Source organism: Labeo rohita, chromosome 15, assembly GCF_022985175.1.
Source record: "Labeo rohita strain BAU-BD-2019 chromosome 15, IGBB_LRoh.1.0, whole genome shotgun sequence".
Classification (NCBI taxonomy): domain Eukaryota; kingdom Metazoa; phylum Chordata; class Actinopteri; order Cypriniformes; family Cyprinidae; genus Labeo; species Labeo rohita.
The window spans coordinates 35056461-35073000 of NC_066883.1; the positions used below are offsets into that span (position 1 = coordinate 35056461).

At 35.2% G+C, this 16540-nt stretch overlaps 1 pseudogene; it reads right to left on the bottom strand.

The window, feature by feature from the left end:
- LOC127177017 (NACHT, LRR and PYD domains-containing protein 12-like) overlaps positions 1–16540 on the bottom strand; it is a 54511-nt pseudogene that overhangs the window by 33410 nt on the left and 4561 nt on the right.

Below are 16540 nucleotides of genomic sequence, written 5' to 3' on the forward strand. Positions count from 1 at the left end.
ACAACCAGAAGTTCCTCGCATGGCTGACTTGCCACTTGCAAGACAACAGCTCTTTAAGCCTGCCTTCTTCTCAACTGGCATGGACTGTTTCGGTCCCTACATGATTAAAATCGACTAAGGTCGATGTCGCTGGAGACACAGCCAGCTGTTGGACGACCATTTATGGAGACATTTTATTAAGTACTATCTGCCCAGTCTCCAAGTTCGACAGAAATGGAAGACGGACAAGGGAAATCTACAAATTGGGGATGTAGTGATGATTGTTGACCTTCAGTTCCCTCGAGCTTTGTGGCCAGTGGGGAAGATCTCCGATGTGCACCCAGGAGCGGATGACAGAATAAAGTCAGCTACAGTGCAAGTCGAGAGATGAACATATACTAGACCTGTAGCTCGTCTTGTCAAGCTACCAGCCGTATCTGATGGAGAGTAATCCCCTTGAAGGTTAAGACCTTTTGTCAAGATGTGCGAATTCAAATATTGAATTTGGGGGCGGCTGTTCAGAAGGCTTCTTGAACTTTCTTGACCAATCAACATCGGCAACGTCACCATCATGTGCATCACACGCAGTCGGGAAATGGACCAGGTGCGCTGAGCAGACATGAAGAACACGAACTCTTTCCTCGAGTAATCTGCTTCATCTCACATTTGTCTGCAACATCTCATTCCTACTGGTGTAATATAGTTGTGCGTGCAAAGAAAGTAAGTGTATTTTGTTGTTCTTTATTTAAATCTGCCGATTGTTTCATGCCGCGAGTGAGACTCATTTAGCGCTATTGCGCCATATGTATGTGCGTGTTTACGGCATTATATAGTGGATTTGTCACCTTTATGCTTGCTTTCATGTTCATCATAGCTAATGCAAGTAACTGCAAGTGTTTATTGTGAGATATGTCATTGTTTTATTGAGTTATTTCTTGACTAATAACTCGCCGTTTACCATATCTTAAACCCGTGCCTCAGTCACGTCTATTGTAGAATAGTGCCATCTTGTGGGTTGTCCTAGAATGACTGCTCTAATTATTTGCACAGGGGTGTTAAATTGCCTTAATTTGCATTTTTATTTATACTCCAAAGGATTGTTATTGCATGATAATTGTTTGTACATGTTATTTAATAATTTACTCATGTAAGATTATTCTTGTATTCTGTTCTAGAACCACAGTTTTTACCATCAATAAATGCTTTACTTAGATTCTGGAGTCTGGGGTGAATTCATCAAGTTAGATGTCATTATACAGTTCTGACCAACTGTCTGCAGGGGTTCAAATCTACCCGAATCAGTATTAAAATTTGAAACCTCAATTACAGACTGCATTAGTGTTCTTTCACTTGCAGATTCTAAGTAGATCACCTGCAGAACTTTCCAGTCCCATGGATTGTAGTCTTAGGCTAATTTGTCACTTTTAAAATGGAAGAAAAGTTGTTTGCAATCCGTTTCATACTGACATAATACCAAAATACCAACACAATTCACATGACATTTTTTTAATTCTAGAATGTATACATGATACTGATTCCATACGTTTGCTAAAATGTTGTACCTGCTGCTAGATGATGTGTTTCCATCATTAAATCGTAGTGGTGGATTCATAGACTGATCACTCTTCACAGACACACAGCTGGGCTCTGCTGATTCTGTTCCTCTCTGCTTTACTGAACTGTAATAGAAGACTCACATAAAGCAAAGCTGTACCCTGTATTAAAGTGCAAGTGAACAGGATCTTGAACAAGAAAATATCAGATGAAAATACAAATGGCAACACATAATTCACACTGAGTTTCCTGTCTTAGTCTGCAATGTGTACATAATATAGTTAGCATATATTTGCAGAATCATTGTTGGGGATTGCCCCACTGAAGGCTAGTTAATACGTTATTGACCGCTGCAGAACTCTTGTCAGGGAGTCAGAGTCATTATATTGAGTTTGGCCGTTTATTGCACAAGATTTGATCCTATACACAAGTTAGTGCATTTGAGGTAGTTTTTTGACGAGCACTTTCTCTTGCACATAAACGCTGCACCTGAGGGACAGCATGACTGCTGCGCTGAAGTAACTTTGTGAATAGGCAGTTACGTTCAAACATTTATTGGTATTATTATTATCAATATTTGAGTATATTATCAACAGTTGAGTACATTTTTTCAGGATTCTCTGATAACCAGAAAGGTCCAAAGATCAGCGTTTTTCTGAAATAAAAAGCTTTTGTAACATTATAGACTATACCATTCAAAAGCTTGAAGTCAGTATAATTTTTTGGGGGGTAGGGTGGGGTGGGGAATTATAGAAATTAATACTTTTATGTAGCAAGGATGCTTTAAATTGATCAAAAATGATGAAAAAGACATTTATAATGTTACAAAAGATTTCTATTTCAGATAAATGCTGTTCTTCCGAACTTTCTATTCATCAAAGGAACCTGAAACAATTCTACTCTGCTGTTTTCAACATAATAATAATAATAAATGTTTTTTTTTGAGTAGCAAATCAGAATATTTGATTTCTGAAGGATCATGTGACTGGAGTAATGCCAGGGCTGATTTTTTATTTATTTATTTATTTTTTGTCCCAGTCCAGCCCTGAGGGATGTCACAATTCTCAATATAATATTGAAACGTTCGGTACAACATCCATGGTTCAGTACGCGCTTGTGAATTGCATTTTTTTTTTTTTGGTCCATTTAAATAATATTGTTTTATTTCTCTCAGAATGGGCTGTGTGTGTGTGTGTGACTGTGAGTTCACGTGCTGAAATGAGGAAACGCTTCCTCGCTTATATTTGAAAAAGCAACACTTGCAGAGCATCTTCCCTTCTAATGACATGCAATGATAAGCCTTTTTAAACCTATTGTCCAACAAAAGAGAACATTATAACCTTTTTACTTCAAAACATTAGTTGAGTGTTTGAAATAACTTCCTTTTGTGATCTGATCACAGATCACAGTGACTTCTGATCACAGAATGAGGCAAACAATATATTCTATTCTGTATGTTGATAAGCAATGGCTTACAAATATACTTAATCATTATGAAAATACCTGAGATAAACACAGATAAACCAAATATTGGCGCAGGCGAATGTTTACTGTCCTTACATATCATCATTCAAAACGTTTAACGTTATATCCTTCTGTGATGCATGTGGATTTTCTGCATGAGGGTGCCCTTTGGCATCCAGTATTAATGAAACACACTTACATGTGTTTATAGCACTCAATAATGGCCAATCCATCCTATTTTGGGTAAAAATGGAAAATGTAATACCTCCTTCAAAAGAAATGTTAAGCAGACATACAATAGACATACAATCAGAACTGAACCGAAAACAATGAATAAAAACCAAGGTACATGTTGAACCATGGACTAACTGTATTGTTGCATCCATAATAGACACAGGCTCTGGTGAATCTGTTCTCTTATGCTAGACTGAACTGTACCAATTCAGAAACATACAGTGACTTTACAAAGCAGATTTTATAGCATTTAAAGACCACGTCATAAGATCAGGGAGAACAGCAACTTGAACATGAAAGCATCATATGAAAATACAAATGGCAGCACTGAATTACCTGTCTCACTCCTTAATGTGTACATAATACAGTTGGAATATGTTTGCAGAAATATTGTACCTGCTGCCAGATGACGTGTTTCCATCATTAAATTGCTGAGGTGGATTCATAGACTGATTGGTCTTCATAGACACACAGCTGGGTTCTGCTGATCCTTTTCTCCTATGCTGGACTGAACTGTACCAATTCAGAAATATACAGTGGCTTTACAAAGCAGATTTTATAGCATTTAAAGATCATGTCCTACGATCAGGGAGAACAGACGGCTTTACATAGAGCAGAAGTATGAATTTGTATCCTCTGCTAAGTGCTTCTGTGTGAACAGCAACTTGAACATGAAAGCATCATATGAAAATACAAATGGCAGCACTGAATTACCTGTCTCAGTCTACAATGTGTACATAATACAGTTGGCATATGTTTGCAGAAATATTGTACCTGCTGTCAGATGACGTGTTTCCATCATCAAATTGCTGAGGTGGATTCATAGACTGATTGCTCTTCATAGACACACAGCTAGGCTCTGCTGATCCTTTTCTCCTATGCTGGACTAAACTGTAAGAGTTTAGAGACACAGCTTTATGAATAAATGTAAATGAATATTACTATGTCATATTTACTGTACTATATCTTATTCTTATCTTGGTTTATCGTTATGTGCCATTTTGAGTGGTAAAAGAGTACCCGACTCCTTGACAAAAGTCTTCATCACCGGACGTCCATGTGTTGTCCATATTGGAGCTGCATAGGTGGATCAGATGAGTCTGATCTCTTACACATCTATCTACAAAATGATCTGCAGTTTATTCCACAGACACTGCAGAAGAAAATAGCAACAATATCTTATGTCATCTTCTGTTGAGACACACATGCAAAATGTAAAAATAACTGATGAAAGTCAACTGTGATTTCCAACGTTTCTTGTTTTGCCTTTTTGTTTAAAAAAAAATCAACTAGTTAGTTGTTTCCTCTATTACGTGGTTATAATTACCTAATTACTGTGCTATTTTGATTATTTTCATTATTTTGTGTGTAACAAGTCCTTTGCATGGAATTTTTTTTATTAAGTTACTCTTGGAAGGCTACTTAATAAGCCTAACAGTTAGGGCTTGACATTCACACCCGCCAATCAGCCAAATGGGGGTCGATTTTAGTAGTGGCCTGTAACACGTTCACTCCCATTAGCCACTTTAGTGGCTTGAAATTTTAGGATTTCTGTGGGTCCTTAAAAAGTCTTAGATTTAGTTGTATCAAATTTAAGGACATAAAAAGTCTTAAAAGAGAAGTCCACTTCCAGAACAAAAATGTACAGATAATGTACTCACCCCCTTGTCATCCAAGCCTTAAATAAAATGTCTGTCTTTAGCTGTAAAAAAAAAAGAGAAACATTTTTTTTGAGGGAAACATTTCAGCAGTTTTCTCCATATGAGGGACTGATATGGTGCCCTCATTTTGAACTTCCAAAAAGCAGTTTAAATGCAGCTTCAAACGATCCCAAATGAGGTTGTAAACTATCCCAGCTGAGGAAGAAGGGTCTTATCTAGCGAAACAATCGGTTATTTTTATTTTTTAAAATTACAATTTAAATACTTAATCTCAAAGGCTCATCTTGTCTTGCTCTCCCTGAACTTGTATTTTCTCTCTCAACTTCAAAAATCATTTCAAAATCATCCTGCATTGCTGTAGAAGTACTGACCCAGTCTTTGCAAAGTGAACATGCAAAGACGATCAAACATCCTTAACTAAAAAGGTAAAACAGCAATATAGACCATTTCGTCAGATGTAAACATACTCATCCTGATACACTTCCTGTTTCTTTTTTTTTAGCTTTACACAAACATCACAAAAAATACAACCAACATAACATTTGACTGGATGAAAATGTTACATTAGCACCTTTAAGATGTATTTGTATATGTGAAATAAAAAAAATAAATAAAAAACAAAAAAACAGGAAGTGCTTCTGAACCAGTGTTGTTTACATCTAGCGAAATGGTCTATAGAATGATTTCGAAGTTCAGGGAGAACATGAGATGGGAATTTTTTGACATACCCTAACTGTCATGAATTGGAAAAAAACAGTTCAGGCAGAGCATTTGACATTAAAAAGTATATAAATTGTATTATTTTTATGAAAATAACAGGTCGTTTCACTAGATAAGACCCTTACTCCTCAGCTGGGATCATTTGAAGCTGCATTTAAAGTACATTTTGGAAGCTCAAACTCAGAGCACCATAGAAGTCCACTATATGTAAAAAAAAAAAAAAAAAAAAAAAAATCCTGAAAAGTTTTCTTCAAAAAACAATGCCGTTATGACTGAAGAAAGAAAGACATGAACATCTTGGATGACGAGGGGTGAGTACATTATCTGTCAATTTTTGTTCTGGAAGTGGATGTCTTTAAATGGTACAATAAATGTCTTTATTATAATAAAGAGGTCTTAAATTTGGGGACAGAAAAATAAGAATCACAATGTGGCTTAATGTGAAGATTCAAAAGTCAAAACACAGTGTATGTGTTTTTTCATATAAATGTATCTCTAAAAGCAACCGACTGTCTTCAGAAAAGTCTTGATTGCATGTTAGTTGAAAAACTAGCATTGATGAATGCAATGCTGCTTTGTATTTCTCTTGTTCCACCTATTGGGAGAGAATGAATGTACATTTTCAGTAAGCCTGTCTCCTGTTTTGAGAACAATGTGAAAATCAACCCTTATTTAAGAACCTATCATGCCTTCTAAATAATCTAAACAATTAAGACAGTAAAAAATGTATATAATTTAAATAATTTTAATCTAAAATTAATGTAAACTTTAATCATATAAAACGTAATTTCCCAACAACAAAATTGTGGCCAGTGAAAATGCTGAGTAATTAGTAACTTTGGAAAACCAGTAGCCACTGGCTGGTGAGCAAAAAAACCCTGCTAACAGTAAACTGATAAAAACATTTCACTTTTTTAGTAGGTTGGAAATAATAAAAGAAAAAACAAATGCACTGTTTGTTAACAATGTAATAAACAACAAAGTGCTTAAATAGATACACATACCCATCTGTAAACATAAATATGATTACAACACTAATCAAAATTGCCTTCTTCACTCAGCAGGTTCCCATCTATGCAAATTATTTTGCAGCAAATATGTTTGCATGTTTTGAAAACATGCAATTTTGAAATTCCATAAACAAAAATTATCAAAATGGCACCTGACAAAGACAACAGATGAAGAAAATGGCGTTTTGAAGTACTGAATTACCTTCATCTGAGGACCCGGAAACGATGACGGGCTAAGCTGAACAAGTAGTTCTACAGTACTTCGTACTGTAATTATACTACAGATTTAGCAGCCCACACTACACAAATATGTAATTAAGTATGTTAATAAACAGATTTAACTTATTCGAAAAAGGTTAACTGGACAAAGGTTAACCTTATTACATTACGATTCCCTAACTGGTGATAAACGGGCCTCACTATAACCTACAATCTTTCGACTATGCAGATTTAACAATATGTATAAAGTACGTAAAAAAGCAAGAAAACTTAACTTGGTCTATAAAACGATCATCTTTGATACTCACTATTTATAAGTTGTCGATAAGTTGCCGCAGTTCTAACTGGGTACAAAATGGCTTCTAAAAAAATGAAAAAAAAAAAAAAAAAAAAAAAAAAAAACACTTTTACTTTCGTTTAGCTGTAGTACGTCAGGGGGTCAAGGGTCTGGCTGCAGACGTCTGACAACTGCACTCTCATTAGACAACTGCACTTCCGGGTGACATCACTTGCAGTCGATTTTATTTTTACTTCATTTTATTTATTTATTTATTTATTTATTTTTTAATTGAATCTCTCAACATTTTACAACAGTAGCCAGATGGTGAAGACAAGAAAAAATAAAAAATTACAATGTCACTTGCAATCGCCACCTGCACTCTCTGCTACCTGCGACGTCACTTGCAATCCACACAAATGGTGCATGTTGCCAATGGAGACAAGACGCTGTGGTCGTTAAACGATTAAAACTAATTTAATAGCATAACGTACAGGGTCCTAACGTCATCTGTAGGATAAAAAACAAGACCCGCAAACCCATGGCCACAGAACAGCAGAATATGAACGAATATGAATATGAAGCAGAATATCAACGCAATGCGCAAAGTCTCTCGTTAAGTTTTTTCCTCCCGTAGAAAACCATTAACACTTGATATGGCTTAATGTATGAAGATGCATTAAGTGCCATTAAACGATCAAATTTGTAATATAATTTATTAATTTAATGTACTTCAAGGCAAGCAAATGGCCATGAATGCACAAACTTTCACTTTCACACTTGCCCAGGAAGTTACGCTTAATGTGGCAAAACGGACTAAGATGATAAAGACTAAATTCAATATAAACCTTACTGTTGTTGTCAAACGATAAACCAGCAGATATGAACGCGCCATAAGAAAGGCATTAGGTGATATTAAAAGGACCAACTCCGTATAGGCAAACAGACGAGCCCAGAACGTAATGCATTAAATAGACGTTTTCCTCCCATAGAAAATCAATATAAACAAAAGACAATGATATAAAACAGCTGTAGAGATTATTCTTTATGGGAAAATACGAATGTACGTGGCGTTGCATTTATTCTGGGCTCACCTGCTTGTGTGTAGTTGTTTTAATAATGAATAGGAGCATATTGAGTTTAGTCTTTATCATCTTAATCCGTTATGCCACATTATGCCACGTATCGCAGGCATTGTAATTTAGTTTCTTTTTTCTTGTCTTCACCACCTGGCTACTGTTGTAAAATGTTGAGAGATTCAGTTAAAAAAAATAAAAAAAAATAAAATAAAGTAAAAATAAAATCGACGGCAAGTGACGTCACTTCCGGAAGTGCCGGCGTCTAAGAGTGCAGGTGCATGTCTGCAGCCAGACCCTTCTCTTAAACTCTGATACCCAAAGTGCATCTGATCTTTCTGAATGCAATTGGGAATTTATAAATATGAAAAATTTCTACAATCACAAATTCACTTCTCATCCCTCACCTCAAGTGAGAATAGTGTTAATTTTTTAAGTAAGAAAAGTGTTAATTAAATGTTTAAAACTTTCAAATGTTGATTTTTGACTTCACCAGTCCAGGTGTCAATTATATTTTTATCTTACAGTTGGATATGATCTGATGCAAAATGGTAACCACAAATCCATGTTCACTGCCTGAATTATTCTGCTGTTGCTGCTAATGGCAGATCCATTTGATTCTGTTTTCTGTAGTGAGAGACATTTCATACAGTCTGATCAGAAATGTATTTGATCATATATACAGTATTTTATCCATATATTTATCTAAAATTAATCAAATAAATTTACAAATATTTATCATACTGTGTAATCAGATATAGTCATGAATATTTATGAAACCCATGATAATTAATCTATTAATCTGTATTCAGAATGTATAAAGAGATACACAATCACGAAATAATGGGCTCACTATCAGACACCTTGAAATGGATCAAGAGGTAAAACCCAGTTCTGTTTACATTCACACTGGCCCTGTCCCTGAAAGAGGACTCAGGTCATTTTTGGGTTAACTTTTTTGGTCAAGTACTAATTGGGTCTCAGAGTTTTTCTTTTTGTTGTTGTTTTGTGTGTGTGTGTGTGTGTGTGTGTGTGTGTGTGTTCAAACTGTTGCTTTTTGGATCTAGTTCATTGCAGTTTTTGATGGCTGAACACTACAAACCTTGATCACATTCACTTACACTGCATGTTGTTTTCCTTGAATCATGTTTATTTATTGAACAAGAAAATGATGAAAAAACAATAGGACAAATACAGTATAAGAGAGATGCCCGGAAAATGCCCGCTTCCGAAAGTGAACGGCAGTGATTTGCTATAGCTTTATATAAAAAGTAAATGCCATTTTTTGTCAGTGTATAACCCAGGTGAAAGACAAGTGGTCTTCCATAAAATACTTAAGGTGCTCTATTTTCATGCACTAATTTTGTATGTCTTAAACTATACTTAAAAAATTATTCTTTAGTGCTTTGATAATCTTAAGAACATCTACGTGTACTCGTATGTGCTATTGAATGAATATGAACTAAAATGTGCTTTTACCATACTATATCTTTATTTAAAAATGTATTTAGTTACCACTTGTAGTAATATTATCTTAAGAAGTACTAAAAATATTTTTTTTTTGTATATTAAATATAAAAATAGTGTGTGAAAATAGGCTACTTTAAGTACCTTATGGAAGAGCACAAATCAGAGCTTTTCAAAAAGTTCCTGAAATCTGCCAGCACTGCATATTTCAGATGTTTTCCTTATTGGACAAACCCAGCTCAGGTGGTACTGTCTGTACTAATCAGCTGATGAGTTGTTGAACATCTAATCAGCTGTGTTTTTATCCAATATAATATAAGTTATAAAACCAATTTTTATGAATGCTGATGTGACTATGGATGAGTTTAGATGCTCTGTTTCATTCTGTCTTGAAAATGTGATGCATTTCTTTAGGTGGTCTACAAAATGGCTTCAAGATAAACTTTTTATCTCTAGTTTTGGCTTAACGCCAAGTCAGTGGAACGCACCACTGCAGCTTCAGAGGGGTGCTTTCAGACATATTTTGACAGTCACTGTTTTACATAGGGGCATAACTAAACTAAATAACTAAAGAAGAAAAATCTGAAAGTTGTTTTGGAAATCGATTTAGTTTTTTTTCCCTCAAAGAGGATTATATCACAGAAATGTTTGAAATAATTGACATTACAAAACTAAAATAACTGCTCCTCCGCAGTGCCAAACCACAAACTATTTCAATTATTTAAAAAGAATCATTCTATAATCTTTACTTTGGATTGAATTTTGCACCTAATGGTCTATTTGATATAAGCTGGGCAATTTATAGTATTAATAGCTTATCATAAATAGAAGGTGGTGTAGTTGCATCATTTTTAAATAAGGGCTACAGGTTTTTTTTTTTTTTTTTTTCGACAAACTCGACAAAATGTAACAAATGACAGGGCGATTGAAGAAAGTGCAAATGCTAATGTGAATGGTATTAAATGCAGTACATAGCTAGCTATTGCTTTAAGAGTTTTACTTTTGCTTTGAACAGTGGAATAACCCATTGCAGCTTCAGCTTCCTGTAACAGTCCGGGCGAGCATAGGTAAATTAATTCATTAAAATATTAACTAAAATCTAAGATAATAATAATAACAATAATAATGTAAAAATTGTTTTGAAAATCAATTTAGACTCTTTTTTAAGTGACAATCACAGAAATGTGCTGTAAATATAAAACAGAACCAAACCACTGTTCAAATAATCAAACTACTACAATTCTTATTTTGAATTTGAATATTTACATATATTTTGTTATCTCTTGTTCTCATATACTACTACGAGTGCATCTCATTATAGCCAGAGGGGGCGCTATTGCATAATTTTTAAATAAAGTTTTTAATTGAATATTTAAACTAAATAGCATTAGTTAATTTATTATGTGCCTACTCTGGTGATTTTACTTAAGTTTAAATTCTTTATGTCTATGAATAAAATTTGTATTATTTCTCACATGATGAACAGAATTATTTGTTTGTATTAAAAATGTTTGTAAACAAGAGGTGTACACTCCATTTAGTTTTGATCATCACATTGTTGTTAAAACATAAGATTTACTGCTTCACACGTAATGTACTTGGTAGTGTTTCAGGCCTGGGCTTTGTACAGACCAGTCAAGATCTTTTCCCTCAAAGTAAGGAAATCTTTTTTAAGACAATGTTTTGTGCACAAGGTGTTGATATGTTAGAAAATAAAATGAGTCTAAACAAGGTATTGTGGTGGGCTCCAAACTGATGCAACAAAATTGTAAGTCTTGATAGAATGACAATGTTTAGTATAGCATTATGATTTGTTTTTACTTTAGCTACTGGACAAACCAGATACTTCAAGCCATATACATAGCATAGATGGACATTTTTTACATGTTCTTATATAGGCTATACTTATGTGTACTACCTAGTGCTATTTATTTGTATATTTCAGTAAAAAGCAAATATTTCAATTCTCATATTCATGTTGAATCCATCTCTAGAGTTTTATCAGCATCACATTAGTACTAACAGTGACGTCTTGGCCAGTTTTTAATAAGCTGTTATAAATAATACGGAGGCAGCACTGCTGTGTGTGCCAAGTCATTTTCATTTATATTGTTTTATGCAGTACATATCTTCTCAAAGCAGCTCCAGTGATAGACAGGAAAATAACAGAATTGATGCAGACATACACAAATATGAGACAAATTTAAATTCTGCTGTAAAATGACAATATTGGTGTGTGTATGCGAGCAAGAGTACAGTGGTCAGAAAGGTATTTAATTTATCATACTGTGTTTTATGCATACATATATACAAGGTAACAAATATACTAATATTTCACATACTGTATAGTCAGATATAGTCATTAACATTTATGACACAGTCTTTAAAAGCCACAATTATTCATCCGTATACAGAATGTATAACAAGACATAAACAGAAAACAATGTGCTCACTGTCTCAGACAACTTGAAGTGGACCAAGACATGAACCAAGTGAAAAGGAACCCAGTTCTCTTTACGTTCATTTTGTACCTGTCCCTGAAAGAGGACTCAGATCCTATTTGGTCCACTTTTGTAGTAATGGGGTCTCAGACCTCTTATATGTCAGTTGTTTGATGGCTGACCCTATATCCTACAAAATTTGATCCGATTCACTTGCACTGTGAGCCAGAAAGGGGGGTGATGTTGCATTGTTTTCAAATGTTTTCGTTTTTGTAACAAACTCAATTAAAACATTGTTTAATGTCACAAATAATTGTGAAAAGTGTATTCATTTTTATTTCAAAAATGTGTTACATGATAGGCAGAATTCTGCATACACGGGTACATTAATGTTCTTGGTATGTTTTTGTTTGTAATTATATGGCTATGAATATTATCACGTATACATGAATAATATTAGAATGACAATTTAATTTTTTTAAGTTCATTCCATGGTCATAGTCTCTTAAGGATGTGTATTTGTAACAGTGGAGGAAGAAGTGTTTTTCAGTCTGAACTGCTCCTGATCTACATTAATTACAAATTCGTTCTTCTTCAAGTAACCACGTCTTCACGTCTTTTTGTGTTGTAATCTTTCTATGGCCAGCGGATGGTCACTAAGTCTGTGTGTTATATTCCTGGTAATGAGGGTATGACAACAGAACTTGCTTCTGTTTGAGACTGAAAAGTAAACGAGCACGAGTAAAGAGCAGGTGTGAACTGGAATAACAAGAAGCTTTCAATTTATTTTGCTTTTGAATGTCTTTATTTTCTTTATTGGTCCGAATAACATGCAAGATTATTATTTTATTTTCTGTGATAGTTTTCAGAAGTATTGCTTGTGCATGTTTGTATAGATTCTCATAGCTGCATTTTGTCATGATGTGAAGATGTACAGTCTTTAAAAAAAAAAAAAGTGTACACACACCAAAAATAACAAACATCAAAAGGCTAAACTGAAACCCGATAATTACTTTTATATAAAACACATACAAAGAAATACAGCTTAATTTCTCAAACTCCGTTAATCTACAGAGAACAAATTATATGTACAATGGCGTTACACTCCCTACATCCCCTAATGTATTATTCACAAGTAGTATTTACACAGTGGCACACTGGGCAAAAATAAAGTGTTGGGGTGGTATATCTGGAACTGGAGACAAGACTGGACCGGTCGGATTACCGTTGATTGCAGGCGTGAGTGAGTGAGTGGCAATGTATTGTCAACTATGGTGACCCGAAATTGGCCCTCTGTATTTAACCCATCACGAGTGCACACACACGCACACACACTGTGAACACACACCTGGAGCAGTGGGCAGCCATTGCCATTGCCGGGGAGCAATTTGGGGCTTCAGTGCCTTGCTCAAGGGCACTTCAGTCATGGTATTGAAGGTGGAAAGAGCGCTGTTTATTCACTGCTGGTGTAGGAATCGAACCAGCGACCTTTGGGTTACAAGCTCGAGTCTCTAACCATTAGGCCATGACTGCCCCCATGTTTGCATCCCTCCACAGCACAGCAGAACACAATAATTGCTTTAAACTCACAAGATGTAACAACATATACAACAAAAATACAAACTAATTCTATTAAGACAGATAATCAAAAAACAGTCTCTTCTCTCTGACATTACAGCCAACACTATTGACTAAAACCTTAATGTCCAGTGCCACCTAATTCCACTTCTGTACACCTGCATGAACAAATGACCTCTGCCCCTACAAAGACGTATGTATACTGTACATAGCTTAATATCCATAATACTCTGTTTAGTAAATTGTCTATGTCTTGCATTAATAATATAAAGTAAAAATATAAAGTAAAATACACAGGTGCTCGATTATTATTTTATGTACCATATTTTGAGTTTCAGGAATGCTACTCTTCTTTCATTTGCCAATCATGGCAATGATCTATCATAACACATAATTTAAAGTAATTTATAATTTAGTTTTGTGGTCCCCAGAAACAAAGGAAATCAGAAAAAAAAATGTATCCCCTCAGTAACGTGGTGTCTAAAATACTTGCATCTATTCCAAAATGTATATACAAGGATTATACTGAGAATCAATAAATTGAAAAGATCAGAACGTTAAAAAATAATTTGGTTACAAAGTCACGAATCAAAGTTCTTCATTGTCTCTGTTGATTGTGTGACTCTCTGTAGCGGCTCCTCATGCACCATCAGCTGATCCTGAGGAAACAGGACTGATGTCTAAATACTGAGAGTCCTACAATAAAACACACAGTCACATGAGTATGAGACATCATTGCTGTCATTACATCCGCAGATCCATTTCAGAAAAAAAACACAGTCAGAGATATGAATGAAAACACATCACAGAATTTAACTAAAGTGGAGCTGAATTAGATCTTATATTCTCCAATTACACATATACTAGGCATGTTAGTCTGTTAAAAAACTTCAAATAAATATATACTTACAATAGTATAGTTCAGCCAGTTTACAACGTGGATCATCTTTTAGATCAGAAAGTAACTGCACTTCAGAGCATCTTAGTTTATTCTCATTTAGATGCAGTTCTGTCAGGTAATCAGGGTTTGAACTCAGAGCTGAAGCCAGAGCAGCACATCCTTTACCTGTGACACCACAATCCCTCAATCTGCAATGAACAAACACTATTTAGCAACATCTTTATGACATAGAAGACACCAGTGTATCATGTCATTCAGATTATTATACCCCAGTTTCTCTAATTTGCAATGAGGATTCTCCAGTCCAGTAGAAAGAGCAGTCACTCCAGAGTCTCCTATTTTATTCTGAGACAGATCCAGTTCTCTCATATGTGATGGGTTTGATCTCAGAGCTGAAGCCAAAGCAGTACAACTTTTATCTGTGATATTAGAGTCTTCTAAACTGTGGAGAGATTGAAAATGTTGAAGCACAACATATTTAACACTGTTTTAGTCAAAAAGTATGTATAATTGCCTTATACTGTGATGCAACACACATCTAGTTGACAGATATCCCATAGTACTGCACAGGGGTTCCAGGGTCTTAATTTTCCTCATCTGTGTAAAATCTAATGATCTTATTCATAAATATGTGTGAACTGATTATTTTGATGGTTATATATCTAAATTACTTATTCGGGGAGGCAAACTCATCAGGGGTAAAAAAAAACAAATGGAGTAATAATGATAATTGTATTTACTAATAATGATTAATATTAATGGCTGTCTTAAACTCTTTGCCTTTAAATGTTAAACCACAAAACTTTATGGCATCAAATATCAAAATATGATATCAAATCAAGAAGAAAGACTACTAACAAATGCTTTAATTATAGGCTAAGTCACTACTACCTTTCAATTCATTGGTAATGTTAGTCAACACTAACAGAGTTTCACAGATCCCACAGCACAAGCTCCAGCACTCTTTCTTGTGCTTTATGGAGTTTTGACTTAATGTGTAGACATGCCCCCATCCCCCCCCCACACACCTCAAATAACAAACAGCACCCCCACCCCCCCAACCTGAAACTCCTTCCTATGTCTCTGCTTTCAGTGAAAGGTTCTGATAGTGTAGCGATCATCTGTGTTACTTACTGTGCTGATCTGGATTCTTTAATCACAGGTAGCAGCTTCCGAACAACTTTATCTGACGCATTTTCTCTTCCAACAAATTTATTCAGCTCAAACACATCCAACATTTGCTCCAATGTCAACAAGACAAACACTAAAGCTGACCACTGCAAAGGTGTGAGTTTGGCTTCAGCTAATGTTCCAGATTTCAGATACTGTTGTATTTCCTCCACTACTGAATGATCACCCAGTTCATTCAGGCAGTGGAAGAGACTGATGATTTTTTTTGGAGAGCATATGCTCCTGATCTTCTTCTTGATGTGCTCAACTGTTTCCTCATTGCTGTTAGAGCTGCTTTTTTTCAGTGTCATTAGTCCTTGTAGAAGACTCTGATTAGTGTTTACTGACAGACCCAGAAGGAACCGCAGTAAAAGATCAAGGTGACCTGTTTTACTTTGTAGAGCCTCATCCACAGCTCTATGATGCAGCTCAGATAATGAAACACGTTGAAAACAGTCTTTAGACCGCAAACTCTGTTTGGTGATTGGCTCAAACACATTTATGTTGTGGTTTGTAAAGGAGAGGTGCACATATAGAGCTGCTAGATGTTCCTGAATGCTCAGATGAACAAAGCAGAAGACTTTCCCCTGATACAAGCCAAACTCCTCTCTGAAGATCTGAGTGCACAATCCTGAGTACACTGATGCTTCTGTCACATCAATGCCACACTGTCCTAGGTCTTCCTCATAGAAGATCAGGTTGCCTTTTTCCAGCTGCTCATATGCTAGTTTGCCTAGTTTGTAAATCATGTCTTTGTCTGTGTCCTCCTTTTTAGTGTACTTTATGTTT